The 18102-nt window shown below is 36.0% G+C and overlaps 1 non-coding gene and 1 pseudogene across 1 annotated transcript; one reads left to right on the top strand and one right to left on the bottom strand.

Moving 5' to 3' along the window:
• The window catches only part of LOC125156979 (nascent polypeptide-associated complex subunit alpha-like), a 74171-nt pseudogene that overhangs the window by 45963 nt on the left and 10106 nt on the right, over nucleotides 1-18102 (bottom strand).
• On the top strand, nucleotides 5956-6106 carry LOC125158063 (U12 minor spliceosomal RNA). The gene has a single exon (XR_007149175.1). It is a non-coding gene; the product is annotated as a U12 minor spliceosomal RNA (small nuclear RNA).

The following is an 18102-nucleotide window of genomic DNA, read 5'->3' on the forward strand; positions in this document are numbered from 1 at the left end:
GATTTGAGAAAGCAGAAAAGAATCAGCAGACAGGAAGACAGGGCAATTGAAAATATTCAGTATGAGAAGCTGTAATTAAAAAAAATTAAAAAAAAATGAACAGAGCCTAAGATATCTGTGGGACACCATATAGTGTACCAACATATAATATGATAATGGGAGTCCCAAAAGGAGAGGAAAGGGGAGGAGAGAATACTTGAAGAAATAATGTTTAAAAACTTCCCAAAGCTGTTAGACGTCATGATCTACACATATAAAAAGCTCAATGAACTCTGAATAATATAAAAAAGAAAAAAAGGTCCACACTGAAACACACTATAATCAAAGTGTTTAAAGCAAAAGACAATCTTGAAAGCAGTAGAAGTAATTCATCATGTAAAAGGCATAGTCAACAATATTAGCAGCCGATTTCTTAACAGAAACCAGAGACAACTGAAGGAAGTGGGATGACATATTCAAGAGTGCTGAAAGAAAAAAAAACTGTCAACAAAATATTTGAAATCCAGCAAAGCTATCCTATAAAAAACAATGAGAAATTAAGGCATTCTGAGGCAAAGCTGAGAAAGTTCATTGCCAGCAAACCTACCCTACAAGAATGCTAAAGGGAATCATTCAGGCTGAAATGAAATGTCACTAGACACTAAATTGAAGCCATTTGAAGATACAGTTGACCCTTGAACACCACAAATTTCATTTGTGCAGGTCCACTTATACACATAATTTATTAAAGAGTTGACAGAAAAAGCCACAAGGCATTTATTTACAAGTACCCACCCCAGACTCCATGAAACCAAATTGAAAATGACTGGGGCAGAAGTCACACCTGCTGCCCTCCGAGTACCCAGGGAGGCCTGCTGAGGCCATCAGCGGTGCCGAGGGGCCCTAGACCTGTGAAGGGCTACAGGTAACACCATTTGCCTACGAGGTGGTCACGTTCAACACTCAGTAGTGCCAAATAGGAGGTTGGGCTGAAGTAGAGGAACAGGCCTGGAGGGCAGGAACAGTATTGCACAGGGAGCCCTGTGCCATGGTTGCCCCACCCAACAAGTCCTGTCGAGTGCCTGTAGCCTTCAAGCTCCTCCCAGACCAAGCATACATCCCTTCCTCTGGAAGTATCCTGGGCCAATGGCCTCCCAGAGGCTGGCATATTTATGTGTGCCCACAGCTGCCAATGATCACAGGCTGGTGTTACACCTCCAGGCATATGGGGTAGCTGTACTGCACCTCCAGGCTCTGTCACTTCTCATGGGTATTTTAGGCAGCTACTGATGCTGATCCAAGGCCACCAGGCTATGGAACATCGCCATCCTGGAGCCAGTCCTGATGTTTGCCACACTTGTCTCAGCTGGCTACACATGGATTTTTTCAATAAATTACATACAGTATAATAAATGTATTTTCTCACCCTTATGATTCTCTTAATAACATTTTCTTTTTGTTAGCTTACTTCATCATAATAATGCATTACATAATAAAAATAACATACAAAATATATGTTAATTGACTTGTTTATGTTATTGGTAAAGTTTCCTGTCTCTAGTAGGCTATTGTTAAGCTTTAGGGGAGTCAAAAGATACAGCAGATTTTCAACTGCACAGCAGTTGGTGGCCCAATTCCTATGTTGCTCAAAAGTCAACTGTATAAAGAATCCTGGTAAAAATAAATACTCAGGTCAATATAAATGCTAGTATTACTGCATTTATATTGACCTGAGTATTTATTTACTGTATTTGTCATTTTTGTTTCTATATCATTTAGAAGACAAAAGCATAAAACAATGATTATAAATCAATATTAAGCAGTATAAAGTTGTAATTAGTGACATTGACAACAAAAAGGGTAACAAACCTATATAAAACAGAGATTTTATACAATAATGTAGCAAAGTTTATACTGTTTCAAACTAGATAGTTATAACTTTCAGTTGTTTCTTTTTTATAATGTTTATTTTAATTCCAGTTAGTTAACATGCAGTGTAATATTAGTTTCAGGTGTGCAATTACGTGAATCAAAGCTTCCATACAACACCCAGTGCTCATTATAGCAAGTGTACTCCCTGATCCCTGTAACCTATTTAATCCATGCCCTAACCCACTTCCCCTCTGGCAACTCTAAGCTTGTTCTCTATAGTTTAGTCTGTTTCTTGGTTTGATTCTTTTTTCCCTTTGCTCCTTGGTTTTGTTTCTTAAATGCCACATGTGAATGAAATCATATGTGACTGGCTTTATGTCACTTAGCATAATATTCTCTAGCTCCATCCACGTAATTTTAAATGGCATGATTTCATTCTTCTTATGTCTGAGTAATATTCCATTGAATATATATACCACTTCTTTATCTTGTTGATGGACATTTAGGTTGTTCCCATAATTTGTATATTGTTGATAATGTTGCTATAAACATCAGAGTGCATGTATACCTTTGAATTAGTGTTTTTGCATTCTTTGGATAAATACCTACTACTGCAATTGCTGGACTGTAGGGTAGTTCTATTTTTAACTTTTTGAGGAACCTCCATAGGGTTTTTCAGAGTGGCTGCAACAGTTTTCATTCCCACCAAGAGTGAAAGAGGGTTCCCTTTCTCCACATCCATGCCAATACCTGTTGTTTCCTGTGTTGTTGATTTTAGCCATTCTGACAGGTGTGAGGTGATACCTCATTGTAGTTTTGATTTGTATTTCCCTGGTGATGAGTGATTTTAAGCATCTTTTCATGTTTCTCTCAGCCATCTGTTTGTCTTCTTTGGAAAAATATCTATTCATATCTTCTGCCTATTTTTAATTGGATTATTTGCTTTTTGGGTGTGGATTTGATAAATTCTTTATATGTTTTGGATACAAACCTTTTATCAGATATATTACTTGCAACTATCTTCTCCCATTCCATAGATTGCCTTCTAGTTTTGTTTATTGTTTCTTTTTTTGTGCAGAATCTTTTTAAAAATATTTTTTGCTATTTATTTGTTTTTGCAAGAAAGACAGACAGACACAGTGTGAGCAGGGGAGGGGTAGAGAGAGAGGGAGACACAGAATCTGAAGCAGGCTCCAGGCTCTGAGCTGTCAGCACAGAGCCCAATGCGGCACTTGAGCCCACCAGCTGCAAGATCATGACCTGAGCCAAAGTTGGACACTTAATCAACTGAGCCACTCAGGCACCCCCAGAAGCTTTTTATTTTGATGTAGTCCCAGTAGTTTATTTTTACTTCTGTTTCCCTTGCCTCAAGAGACATATCTAGAAAGAAGTTGCTACAGCCAATATAAAAGAGATTACTGCCACTGTTCTCTAGAGTTTTTATGATTTCAAGTCTCACATTTAGGTCTTTAATCCATTAGCAAATTGAATTTAACAATACAAGAAAAGAATCGTGATTAAGTGGATTTATTCCAGTGATGCAAGGATGGTTCAACACCTGCAAATCAATCAACATGCTGCACCATATTAACAAAATGAAAGGAAACTAATCATACAATCATCTCAATATATGTAGAAAAAGCATTTGGCAAATTCAACATCCATTTATCATAACTCTCAACAAAGTGGGTATAGAGGGAACATACTTCAACATAATAAAGATCAAATATGAAAAACCCACAGCCAAAATCATACTCAATGGTGAAAAAAATGAAAGGTTTTCCTTTAAGATCAGGAACAAGGCAAGGATGTCTGCTATCCACAGTTAACATTTTTATTCAACAATATATTGAAAATCTGAGCCATAGCAATTAGCCAAGAAAAAAATTAAATGCATCCAAAATTGGAAAGGAAGAAATGAAACTTTTAGTATTAGCAGATGACCTGATAGTATATATATAAAGCCCTAGGAACCCCATCAAAAAATGATAGAATGAATAAAAACATTCAGTAAAAATACCAATTAATATAAAGATCTCTTGAATTTTTATACACTTGTAATGGACTATCAGAAAGATTAGTCAAGAAAAAAATACCATTTATGATTGTATCACAAAGAATAAAACATCTAGGAATAAATTTAACCAAGGAGGTGAAAGACATGTTCACTGAAAACTATAAGGCATGGATGAAAAAAAATGAAGAAGATACAAATAAATTAAAAGATTTTTGTGCTCAAGGATGGGAAGAATTAATATCATTAAAATGTCCATATTACCCAAAGATATCTGCAGATATAATGCACCCTTGATGAAAGGTCCAATGCTATTTTTTACATGAATATAATAAACAACCCTAAAATTTGTATGAAAATGTAAGAGACCATGTATAACCAAAGCAATCTTGGGAAAGAAAAAATCAGCTGTCAGCATAGAGCCCAATGTGAGCTCGAACCCACGAACCACAAGATCATGACCTGAGCTGAAGTCAAAAGTTCAACACACTAAGCCACCCAGGCGCCCCTCATGCTCTCTGATTTCTAAGTGCACTATGAAGCTATTGTAATCAAAACAGTATGTTATGGGCAAAAAACAGGCACTGAGTTTATTTTTTTTATATCATTCTTTCTTTTTTTTTTATGAAATTTATTGACAAATTGGTTTCCATACAACACCCAGTGCTCATCCCAAAAGGTGCCCTCCTCAATATCCATCACCCACCCTCTCCTCCCTCCCACCCCCCCATCAACCCTCAGTTTGTTCTCAGTTTTTAAGAGTCTCTTATGCTTTGGCTCTCTCCCATTCTAACCTCTTTTTTTTTCCTTCCCCTCCCCCATGGGTTCCTGTTAAGTTTCTCAGGATCCACATAAGAGTGAAACCATATGGTATCTGTCTTTCTCTATATGGCTTATTTCACTTAGCATCACACTCTCCAGTTCCATCCACGTTGCTACAAAGGGCCATATTTCATTTTTTCTCATTGCCACGTAATATTCCATTGTGTATATAAACCACAATTTCTTTATCCATTCATCAGTTGATGGACATTTAGGCTCTTTCCATAATTTGGCTATTGTTGAGAGTGCTGCTATGAACATTGGGGTACAAGTGGCCCTATGCATCAGTACTCCTGTATCCCTTGGATAAATTCCTAGTAGTGCTATTGCTGGGTCATAGGGTAGGTCTATTTTTAATTTTCTGAGGAACCTCAACACTGCTTTCCAGAGCGGCTGCACCAATTTGCATTCCCACCAACAGTGCAAGAGGGTTCCCGTTTCTCCACATCCTCGCCAGCATCTATAGTCTCCTGATTTGTTCATTTTGGCCACTCTGACTGGCGTGAGGTGGTACCTGAGTGTGGTTTTGATTTGTATTTCCCTGATAAGGAGCGACGCTGAACATCTTTTCATGAAACAGGCACTGAGTTTAATGAAACAGAATAAAAAGCCAAGAAGTAAACCCACACTTATATGGCCAATTAAATTTTGGCAAAGTTAACAAGAATATACAATGGAAAAGAAACAGTCTTTTCAATAAATACTGTTGGGGAACTGGAAAGCTACATATAAAAAAATGAAACTGGAGCACTATCATACACCATATACAAAAATCAGCTCAAATGGATTACAGTCTTTTAATGTAAGACCTGAAACCATACAACTGATATGGGATGCCTGGGTGGCTAAGTTGCTTAAATGTCCAGCTTTGCTCATGTCATGATTTCAAGGTTTATGAGTTTAAGCCCCACATGGGATCTCAGCACAGAGCCTGCTTCACATCCTCTATCCCCCTCTCTCTTTCCCTCCCCCACCTCTCTAAAATAAATAAAAACATTAAAAAAACATACCTGGTAATCTCCTTTACATTTGTCTTAGTGATTTTTTAAAATACGATTTCAAAAGCAAGGAAAACAAAAGCAAAAATAAATGAATAGGACACATCAAAATAAAAAGTATTTGGAGAGCAAATGAAACCATCAGCAAAATGAAAACACAACCCACTGAATGGGAGAATATATCATACATCTGATAAAAGGTTAATCCAAAATATATGAAGAAATACAACTTAGTAACAATAAAATAATAGCTTTAAAAAAGGGGAGAGGATGACATAAACCTATGAGTAAGGAAAATAATAATTCAAGGTGGTGCCCAAATTCTCACTGCTAATGTGAGATTAATTTTTGAGCGGATAATAGCTGCCCCCAAAGGTGACCTGCCTACTTTGCAGGACGCCTGGGAGTCACGATCTGCCCATCTCCCTTTAACACTGAAAGAGTAGAGTGGTACAACAGTAATGAACAAGATTTAGCAGGTGCTTATAATAAAGAGGATTAACCCTCGAGGTTTTACACGCCCAAGGTCGACAACTCCCACAGCAGCCTTGCACTTGCCTTCACTACTCCCTGTGTTACCTGAAACTTCTAAAGAAAAACATGGGCAGAGGATTGAATAGACATTTTTCCAAAGAAGATATACAGATAGCCAAAAGGGACATGAAAAGATGCTCAACATCATTAATCATCAGGGAAATTCAAATTAGAACCATAATGACATATCTTACACAAGTCATAATGGCTATTTACTTTTTTAAATATGAAATTTATTGTCAAATTGGTTTCCATACAACACCCAGTGCTCATCCCAAAAGCTGCCCTCCTCAATACCCATCACCCACCTTCCCCTCCCTCCCACCCCCCATCAACCCTCAGTTTGTTCTCAGTTTTTAAGAGTCTCTTAGGCTTTGGTTCCCTCCCTCTCTAACCTCTTTTTTTTTCCTTCCCCTCCCCCATGGACTTCTGTTAAGTTTCTCAGGATCCACATAAGAGTGAAACATATGGTATCTGTCTTTCTCTGTATGGCTTATTTCACTTAGCATAACACTCTCCAGTTCCATCCATGTTGCTACAAATGGCCAGATTTCATTCTTTTTCATTGCCACATAGTATACTATTGTGTACATAAACCATGATTTCTTTACCCATTCATCAGTTGATGGGCATTTAGGCTCTTTCCATAATTTGGCTATTGTTGAAAGTGCTGCTATAAACATTGGGGTACAAGTGCCCCTATGCATCAGCACTCCTGTATCCCTTGGGTAAATTCCTAGAAGGCTACTGCTGGGTCATAGGGTAGATCTATTTTTAATTTTTTGAGGAACCTCCACACTGTTTTCCAAAGTGGCTGCACCAGTTTGCCTTCCCCCAAATAGTGCAAGAAGGTTCCCGTTTCTCCACATCCATCCTCGCTGGCATCTATAGTCTCCTGATTTGTTCATTTTAGACACTCTGACTGGTGTTAGGTGATATATGAGTGTGGTTTTGATTTGTATTGCCCTGATGAGGAGCAACGTTGAGCATCTTTCCATGTGCCTGTTGGCCATGAAGCAGCATTACTTTGATTCCTAAACCAGACAGAGACCCAGCAAAATAAGAGAACTACAGGCCAATATCCCTGATGAATATGGATGCAAAAATTCTCAATAAGATACTAGCAAATCAAATTCAACAGCATATAAAAAGAATTATACACCATGACCAAGTGGGATTCATTCCCAGGCTGCAGGCCTGATTCAACATTCGCAAATCAATCAATGTGATACATCACATTAATAAAAGAAAAGATAAGTACCATATGATCCTGTAAACCGACGCAGAAAAAGCATTTGACAAAATTCAGCATCCTTTCTTAATAAAAACCCTCGAGACAGTCGGGATAGAAGGAACATACTTAAACATCTTAAAAGCCATTTATGAAAAGCCCACAGCGAATATCATCTTCAATGGGGAAAAACTGAGAGCTTTCCCCCTGAGAACAGGAACACGACAGGGATGTCCACTCTCACAGCTGTTGTTTAACATGGTGTTGGAAGTGCTAGAATCAGCAATCAGACATCAAAAACAAATCAAAGTCATCAAAATTGGCAAATATGAAGTTAAGCTTTCACTTTTTGCAGATGACATGATATTATACATGTGAAACCTGATAGACTCCACCAAAAGTCTGCTAGAACTGATACATGAATTCAGCAAAGTCGCAGGATACAAAATCAATGTACAGAAATCAGTTGCATTCTTATACACTAACAATGAAGCAACAGAAAGACAAAGAAACTGATCCCATTCACAATTGCACCAAGAAGCATAAAATACCTAGGAATAAACCTAACCAAAGATGTAAAAGATCTGTATGCTGAAAAGTATAGAAAGATTATTAAGGCAATGGAAGAAGATATAAAGAAATGGAAAAACATTCCGTGCTCATGGATTGGAAGAATAAATATTGTTAAAATGTCAATACTACCCAAAGCTATCTACACATTCAATGCAATCCCAATCAAAATTGCATCAGCATTCTTCTCGAAGCTAGAACAAGCAATCCTATAATTTGTATGGAACCACAAAAGGCCCCGAATAGCCAAAGGAATTTTGAAGAAGAAGACCAAAGCAGGAGGCATCACAATCCCAGACTTTAGCCTCTACTACAAAGCTGTCATCATCAAGACAGCATGGTATTGGCACAAAAACAGACACAGAGACCAATGGAATAGAATAGAAACCCGAGAATCAGACCCACAAACGTATGGCCAACTCATCTTCGACAAAGCAGGAAAGAACATCCAATGGAAAAAAGACAGTCTCTTTCACAAATGGTGCTGGGAGAACTGGACAGCAACATGCAGAAGGACGAAACTAGACCACTTTCTGACACCATTCACAAAAACAAACTCAAAATGACAAAGGACCTGAATGTGAGACAGGAAACCATAAAAACCCTAGAGGAGAAAGCAGGAAAAAACCTCTCTGATCTCAGCTGCAGCAATTTCTTACTTGACACATCCCCAAAGGCAAGAGAATTATAAGGAAAAATGAACTATTGGGACCTCATGAAGATAAAAAGCTTCTGCACAGCAAAGGAAACAATCAACAAAACTAAAAGGCAACCAATGGAATGAGAAAAGATATTTGCAAGTGACATATCGGACAAAGGGCCAGTATCCAAAATCTATAAAGAGCTCACCAAACTCCACACCCGAAAAACAAATATTCCAGTGAAGAAATGGGCAGAAAACATGAATAGACACTTCTCTAAAGAAGACATAATGGCTACTTAAAAGACAAGATAAAACGAGTGATGGCAATGATGTGGTTAAAAGGCAACACTTATGCGCTGTTGGTGGCAATGGAAATTGACGCAGCTACTATGAAAGCAGGTTTTTCAAGAAATTAACAATAAAGATAGTACTTACGATTGAGCTCTTCCACTACTGGGTATCTATTTAAATAAAACAAAAATATTAATTTGAAAAGATATGTGAAATATATATATATGTATATATATATATAGGATATATATCACAAAAAATGATATCTTGCCATCTGTGATAACATGGATAGACATTGAGGGTTTTATTCTAAGTGAAATAAGTCAGAACAGGACAAATACCACATGATTTCTCTTACATGTTTAATCTAACAAGCAAAACAAAACACAATCCCATTTCATAAAAACAGAGAACAGATTGGTGGTCGCCAGAGGGGAGGGGCATTAGGGACATGAAATGGGTGAAAGGGTTTAAGAAGTACAAATTTCCAGTTATAAAATAAATATAGTTGACCCCTAAATACTGCCAATTTGAACTGCATGGGCCCACTTATATACACATTTTTACAGTAAAATACTGGAAATGTATTTTCTCTCCTTTGTGGTATTTTTAATAACATTTCTTTTCTCTAGCTTACTTTATTATAAGAATACAGTATATAATACTAAGAATAGTACATAATACATGTACAAAATATGTGTTAATCAAAAGTTAATAAACTGTTGATCAACTACCAGTAAGACTTCTTGTCAACAGTAGACTATTAGTAAAGTTTTGGGGGAGTCAAAACCTACATGCAGATTCTTGACTCTGTGGATGTCAGGACCCTTAACCCCAAGTTGTTTAACAGTCATGTACATGTAAGTTGTGGAGATGTAACGTATAGCATGAGGAACATAGTCAATAATACTGTATGAACTTTCTGAGGTGACAGGTAGTAATTGGAAATAGTAGTGACCATTTAGCAAAATATACATATGTACACCTGAGACTAATATAACATTGTATTTCAATTATACCTCAAACAAAAATGTTTGGTAAAACAATCTATAGCTGATGTTTCAGGAGAAAGGAGGCCTTTGATTAACTTATCAATTTCTTTAATACTTATCAGTCTATTAAAATTCTTTAGTTTTACTTAAGTCAGTTTTGGCATTTTATATTTTCCTAGGAATTTATCCATTTCACCTAGGTTTTCAAATTATGGCCATTGCTTTTTCATGATACTCTATTAGTTTTACGTTTCTGTTATGTCAAGATTCATTTCCTATTTTTCATTGTATATGTTTTATGTGCACATTATATTGTAAGTTTCACCAGAGATCCATCTATCGTGTTACTATTTTTAAACAACCATAATTTGGTATTATTTATCTCCATTTTGATTCTCTAATTTATTGTCTCTTGATCATTATAATTTCTTCTTTTCTTTTTTAGACTTGTCCTATTCCTCTTCTTCAACTTCCTAAATTGAATGTTTATATAATTTAGGTACTATATATGATTTATTTATTTAAAGCTGCATACTTTTCTCTAAATACTGCTTGATCTATCTGACGACTATTTTAAGATTTTATTTTTAAGTAATCTCTACACCCAATGTGGGGCTTGAACTCACAACCGTGAAGTCACGAGTTGTGAGCTCCACTGACTGAGCCAGTCAGGCACCCCTGTCTGATAAATTTTTGACATGTACTATTTTAATTATCATACTGTTTTAAATATCTATTTATATCCTTTATGATTTTCTTTAACTTAAGCATTAAAAGTATCAAAGGTATATTTAGTAATATATAATTTAATAAACCAACACATGTGATTTTGTTGCTATTTTTTGTTACAAAATTCTTATTAAATTATTGTCAAAAAGTAATCTGGACGATAGTGACCCTTTGGAGTTTTCTGGGGTTTTATTTATGGCTTAGTACATTATTGCTTTTTATGGATATTCCCTATGTGCAGAAAAAAAGTCTTTACTGGTCGTGTGTGGAACTTTCTAGAAAGATAATCGTTTAAGTGTATTCTATTTATTATTCAAGTCGTCAGTATCTCTACTTTTTATGTTTGTTTTAAATTTTTTTCTATTTGAAACAATTCTAGATTTACAGAAAAGTTCCAAAGGTGATATTACAGAGATTACCCATATACTTTTCACTCAGTTTTTGTTAAGGGTAGCATTTTATAAACAAAACACATTTATCAAAACTAGTAATTGGTATAATGCTACTAACTAAACCACAAACTTTATTCTGTTTTTTTCCACTAAAATCTTTATTGGCCTCATGACCCAATCAGAAACACCATATTGCATTCAGTCGGCATATCTCCTTAATCTTCTCAAATCAGTAACACTTTCTTAGTCTTTCCTTGTCTGTCGAGACCTTGACAATTTTTTAAAAGTACCGTCCAGGTATATTACAGATTGCATGCCAGTTTGGATTTTTCTGATATTTTCTCATTTCTTTGATGTTCCTTTCTCAATACTTCCTATCAGAGGGTAAATGCTAATCTTGGGGCGCCTGGGTGGCTCAGTCAGTGGAGTGTCCGACTTCAGCTCAGGTCATGATCTCATGCTTCGTGAGTTCAAGCCCTGCATTGGGCTCTGTGCTGCCAGCTCAGAGTCTGGAGCTTCCTTCGGATTCTGTGTCTCCTTCTCTCTCTGCCCCTCCCCTACTAATGCTGTGTGTCTCTCTCTAAAAAAAACATAGGTAAACTTTTAAAAAATTATGAAAAGTAATGTTAGTCTTGATGACTTGGTTAAGGTGGAAAAAAATGTTAATCTTGATGACTTGGTTAAGATGATTTCTGCCAGATTTCTCCACTATAAATGTTCTGTTTTTCCCTTGACATTTACTTTTCTTTAAAAGTGTCTAAGTTCAGCTAAGTCTAGCCTACAGTTGAGTAATATGGAATTAAGCTCCATTGTCTGAAGAAAAAAGTATAATAGAGTTTTGAGGAATATGTTAAAACTACCAGAGTAATTAATAGACTTCAGTAAGATATACTTTGAGGCTATGCCGATATATCCAGTTTCTTCCACTAATTTAAGCTTTCATGAGTGAATTTTGCCCTTAGCAATTATTACTGTGATATTATGCTGCTGGTTTTCTATTTGTCTTTTTTCTACATGTATTTATTAGAATTATTTGCTAAGAAACTATTATATATTATTTATTGATGAATTCAATCATTTTTCATATCAGCAAGATATATGGGCATTTTCCATTAGAATATAGCATAATACTCATATTTGTTTATAGCTCAAGTATTTCCAGATTTGGCCATGGCAAGCTTTCATGTTGGATCCTGTGTCCTTTGGACATGTCCCTATCTCTGCTTAGTATTTATCTGCTTGGCCATTAATTTTCTCCCAGTTTTATTGAGACATAATTGACATACAACACTGTATAAGTTCAATTTGTACAGCATAATGACTTGATTTATATTTATTATGAAATGACTACCTCAATAAGTTTAGTTAACATCTATCTTCTCCTAGACATACAAAAAAAGAAGAAAAAGAAAACAATAGTTTTTCCTTTTAATGAAAATTCTCAGATTCTATTCTCTTAACCAATTTCACATATGTCACACAGCAATGTTAACCATAGTAACATACATTACATTCCTAGTACTTATTTCTTTTATAACTGAAATTTGTACTTTTTGACTACCTTCATCCCATTCCCCGTCCCACCACTCCTTGCTTCTGGTAACCATAAATCTTTATTTTTTAATTTGTATTTAAATTCCAGTTAGTTAGCATACAGTATAATGTTAGCTTCAGGTGTACAAATCAGTAATTCAACAGCTACATCAAACACCTTGGACTCATCACAACAAGGGCAATCCTTAAACTCCTCGCCTATTAACCCATCCTTCCAGCCCACTGCCCTTCCCTCTGTTAACCATCAGTTTCTCCTCTATAGTTAAGAGTCTGTTTCTTGGTTTTCCTCTCTTTTTTCCCCTATGATCACTGTATATTTTTCTTAAATTCCACATATGAGTGAAATCATATGGTATTTCTCTGTCTCTGACTGACTTATTTTGCTTAGCATAATAATCTCTAGCTCTATGCACATCATTGCAAATGGCAAGATTTCATTCTTTTTCATGGCTAAATAATAGTCCATTGTAAATATATACTACATCTTTGTCCATTCATCAGTCAATGGACATTTGGGCTGTTTCCATAATTTGGCTATTATAGATAATGCTGCTATAAACATCGGGGTGCATGTTATCCTTTTGAATTAGTATTTTCATGCCCTTTGGATAAATACCTAGTAGTGCAATTTCTAGATAGTAAGGTAGTTTTGTTTTTAACTGAGCTACCTCCACGCTGCTTTCCAGAGAAGCTGCAGGAGTTTGCATAATCACCAGAAGTGTAAGAGGTATTCCCTATTTCCACATTCTCACCAAGAGCTGCTAAAGTGTTGTTAACTTTAGCAATTCTGACAGGTGTGAAGTGATAAATCATTGTAGATTTTATTAGCATTTCCCTGATGATCACTGATATTGAGCATCTTTTCACATGTCCCACTAACAGTGTAATAGAGTTCCCTTTTCTTCACGTCCTTGCCAAACTTTTGTTTCTTTTGTTGTTGATTTTAGCCATTCTGACAGGTGTGAGGTGATATTGTAGTTTTCATTTGTATTTCCCTAATAACGAGTGATGTTGAGCATCTTTTCATGTGTCTGTTGGCCATCTTGTCTTATCTTCTTTGGAAAAATGTCTATTCATGCCTTCTGCCTATTTTTAATTGGATTATTTGTTTTTGAGTGTTGAATTTTATGTGTTTAATATATTTTAGGTACTAACCCTTTATCAAATATTTTAGTTGCAAACATCTTCTCCCATTCTGAATATTGACTTTCAGTTTTGTTGATTGTTTCCTTTGCTGTGTAAAACCTTTTTTTTTATGTAGTCCCAGGGATTTATTTTTGCCTTTGCTTCCTTTGCCTCAGGAGACATATCTAGAAAAAGTTGCCACAGGAGCTCTCAAAAAGTTACTGCCTATCTCCTCCAGGATATTTATGGTTTCAGGTCTCACATTTAGGTCTCTAATCCATTCTAAATTTATTTTTGTATGAGATATTGTATAAAGGGCTAGAATACAAAATATATAAAGAACTCACCAAACTCCACACCCCAAAAAACAAATAATCCAGTGAAGAAATGGAAAGAAGACATGAATAGACACTTTTCTAAAGAAGACATCCAGATGACCAACAGACACATGAAAAGATGTTCAACTTCACTCCTCATCAGGGAAATACAAATCAAAACCACACTCAGATACCACCTCATGACATTCAGAGTGGCTAAAATGAACAAATCAAGAGACTACAGATGCTGGAGAGGATGTGGAGAAGCAGGAACCCTCTTGCATTTTTGGTAGGAATGCAAACTGATGCAGCCGCTCTGGAAAACAGTGTGGATGTTCCTCAAAAAATTAAAAATAGATCTACCTTATGACCCAGCAATAGCACTGCTAGGAATTTGCCCAATTGATACAGGAGTGCTGATGCATAGGGGCACTTGTACCCTAATGTTTATGGCAGCACTTTCAACAATAGCCAAATTATGGAAAGACCCTAAATGTCCATCAACTGACCAATGGATAAAAAATATGTGGTTTATATATACAATGGAATACTACTTGGCAATGAGAAAGAATGAAATCTGGCCATTTGTAGCAACGTGAATGGAACTGGAGAGTATTATGCTAAGTGAAATAAGTCATACAGAAAAAAAATTCCATATGTTTTCACTCTTGTGTGCATCCTGAGAAACTCAGCAGAAGACCATGGGGGAGGGGGAGGGGGAAAAAGTTACAGAGAGGGAGAGATGCAAACCATAAGAGACTCTTAAAAACTGAGAACAAACTGAGGGTTGATGCAGGGTGTGGGAGAGGGGAAAGTGGGTGATGGGCATTGAGGAGGGCACGTGGTGTCTTGAGCACTGGGTGTTGCATGGAAACCAATTTGACAATAAATTATATTTAATATAAAAATAAATGAATAAAAATTACATGGAAAAAAATGAATTTATTTTTGTATATGGTGTGAGAAACTGGTACATTTTCATTATTTTGCACATAGCTATCCAGTTTACCCAAAACCATTTGTTGAAGAGATATTGTTTTTCACATTGGATATTCTTTCCTGCTTTGCCAAAAATTAATTGACTCTAATTGTAGGTTTATTTCTGGATTTTCTATTCTGTTCTATTGATATTTTTGTTTATTTTTGTGCCAGCACCATACTATTTTGATTACTTCAGCTTTGTAATATAACTTGAATTCAGGAATTATGATGCTTACAGACTTTTTTTTTCCTTTGCAAGGTGACTTTGGCTATTCTGGATCTTTTGTGATCCTATAAAATTGGAAGATAGTTTCCACTAACTTTGAAATATGTTGGTATTTCAATGGGGATTGCATTAAATGTGTAGATTGCTCTGGGTAGTATAAACATTTTAACAATATTTATTCTTCTAACCCAGGAGCATGGAATGTTTTTTCCATTTCTTTCTATCATCTTCAATTGCCTTCATCAGTTTTTTACAGTTTTCAGAGTACAGGTCTTTCACCTCTTTGATTAGGTTGATTCTTAGTGTCTTATTGTTTTTGGTGCAGTTGTAAATGGGATTGTTTTCTTAATTTCTCTTTCTTCTGCTTTATTATTGCTCTATAGAAATGCAACAGATTTTTCTATGTTGATTTTGTATCCTGTGACTTTACTAAATTCGTTCATCAGTCTAACAGCTTCTTGGTGCAGTCTTTCAGGTTTTCTACATATAGTATCATGTCATTTGCAAATAGTGAAAGTTTGACTTCTTCCTTGCCGATTTGGATGCTTTTTTTTAATTTTTATTGTCTGATTGCTGTGGCTAGGACTTCAAGTACTATCTTGAATGCAAGTGGTGAGAGTGGACATCCCTGTCTTATTCCTGGCCATAGAGGAAAAGCTCTCAGTCTTTCTGCATTTAGGATGATATAAGCTGTGGGTTTTTAATTTATAGCATGTATTATGTTGAAGTATGTTTCCTCTAAATTGACTTTGTTAAGAGTTTTTATCATGAATGGATGTTGCATTTTGTCAAATGCTTTTTCTGCATCAACTGAAATAATCATATGGTTCTTATCATTTATTTTATTAATGTGATGCATCAAATTGATTTGTGACTTTTGAACTACATTTGCAACCCAGAAATAAATCCCACTTGATACTAACTAATGAATTCTTAAAAACATTTTTTACATTTATTTATTTTTGAGAGACAATGAGAGACAGAGCACAAGTTGTGGAGGGGCAGAGAGAGAATGAGACACAGAATCTGAATCAGGCTCCAGGCTCCGAGCTGTCAGCACAGAGCCCAACGCGGGGCTCAAACTCATAAACCTGAGATCATGACCTGAGCCGAAGTTGGACGCCCAACTGACTGAGCCACCCAGGTACCCCTAGCCAATGATTTCTTTAATGTTTTTTTGGATTTGGTTTGTTAGTACTTTATTGAGAATTTTTTCATCCATGTCCATCAGGGATATTGGCCTGCAGTTCGTTTTTCGTGGTGTCCTTATCTGTTTTTTTTATTTATATATTTAAATTCAAGTTAGTTAACATAGAGTGTAGTATTGGTTTCAGGAGTAGAACCCAGTGATTTATCACTTACATGTAACACCTCATCCTAACAAGGCCCTCCTTAATACCCATCGCCCATTTAACCCATCCCTCCATCCACCTCCCCTCTAGCAACCCTCAGTTTGTTCTATTTAAGAGTCTCTAATGGTTTGCCTCCCTCTCTGTTTTTATCTTATTTTATCTTCCCTTCCCCTATGTTCATCTGTTTTATTTCTTAAATTCCACTGATGAGTGAAATCCTATATTTATATTTCTCTGACTGACTTATTTTGCTTAGCATATTACACTCTAGTTCCATCCACTTGTTGCAAATGGTGAGATTTTATTCATTTTGGTTGCTGAATAATATTCATATATATATATATATATATATATATGCCACTTCTTTATCCATTCATCAGTCGATAAACATTTGGGCTCTTTCCATAATTTGGCTATTGTTGGTAGTGTTGCTATAAACATTGGGGTGCATGTGCCCCTTCAAATCAACATTTTTGTAGCCTTTGGATAAATACCTAGTAATGAAATTGCTGGATCATAGGGTAATTCTTTTTAATTTTTTGATGAACCCCCATACTGTTTTCCAGAGTGTCTGCACAATTTGCATTCCCACCAAAAGTGCAAAAGTGTTCCCCTTTTTCTGCACCCTCACCAACACCTGTTGGTGTTTCCTGAGTTGTTCATTTTCGCCTTTATGATAAGATGTGAGGTGGTATCTCATTGTGGTTTTGACTTGTATTTCTCTGATGATGAGTGATGTTGAGCACCTTTTCATTATCTGGTTTTGGTCTCAGGGTAATGCTGGCATCGCGGACTGAAAGTGGAAGTTTTCTTTCCTTTTACATTTTTTGTAATAGTTTGAGAAGAGTAGGTATTAACTCTTCTTTAAATTTTTCATAGAATTCACTTGTGAAACCATCTGGTCTTGGGCTTTTTCTTTCCTTCTTTCTTTCTTTCTTTCTTTTTTTCTTTCTCTTTTAAATTTTTTAGTGTTTATTTTTCAGAGACAGAGAGCAAATGGGGGAGGGGCAGAGAAATAGAGAGAGAGAGACAGACAGAATCAGAAGCAGGCTCCAGGCTCCAAGCTATCAGCACAGAGCCCAATGCGGAGCTCAAACCCATGAGCTGTGAGATCATGACCTAGGCCAAAGTTGGATGCTCAATGGACTGAGCCACCCAGGCATCCCCCTTTTTTTTATTACTGATTAAGTTTCTCTGCAGGCTATCCATATGTTCAAGTTTTCTATTTCTTCATGTTTCGGTTTGGGGAGGTTACATATTTTTAAGAATTTATTCATTTCTTCCAGGTTGTCCAATTGGTTGGCATATTGGTTTTATTAATAATTGTCTTATAATTATTTGTATTTCTGAGGTGTTAGTATTTCTCCTCTCTCAGTTGTGATTTTATTTATTGGAGTCCTTTGTGTTGTCTTTTTGATAAGTCTGGCTATAGGCTTATCAATTTTAATAATTTTTCCAAGAACCAGCTCTTCGTTTCATT

This window comes from Prionailurus viverrinus, chromosome X, assembly GCF_022837055.1.
Source record: "Prionailurus viverrinus isolate Anna chromosome X, UM_Priviv_1.0, whole genome shotgun sequence".
Taxonomy (NCBI): domain Eukaryota; kingdom Metazoa; phylum Chordata; class Mammalia; order Carnivora; family Felidae; genus Prionailurus; species Prionailurus viverrinus.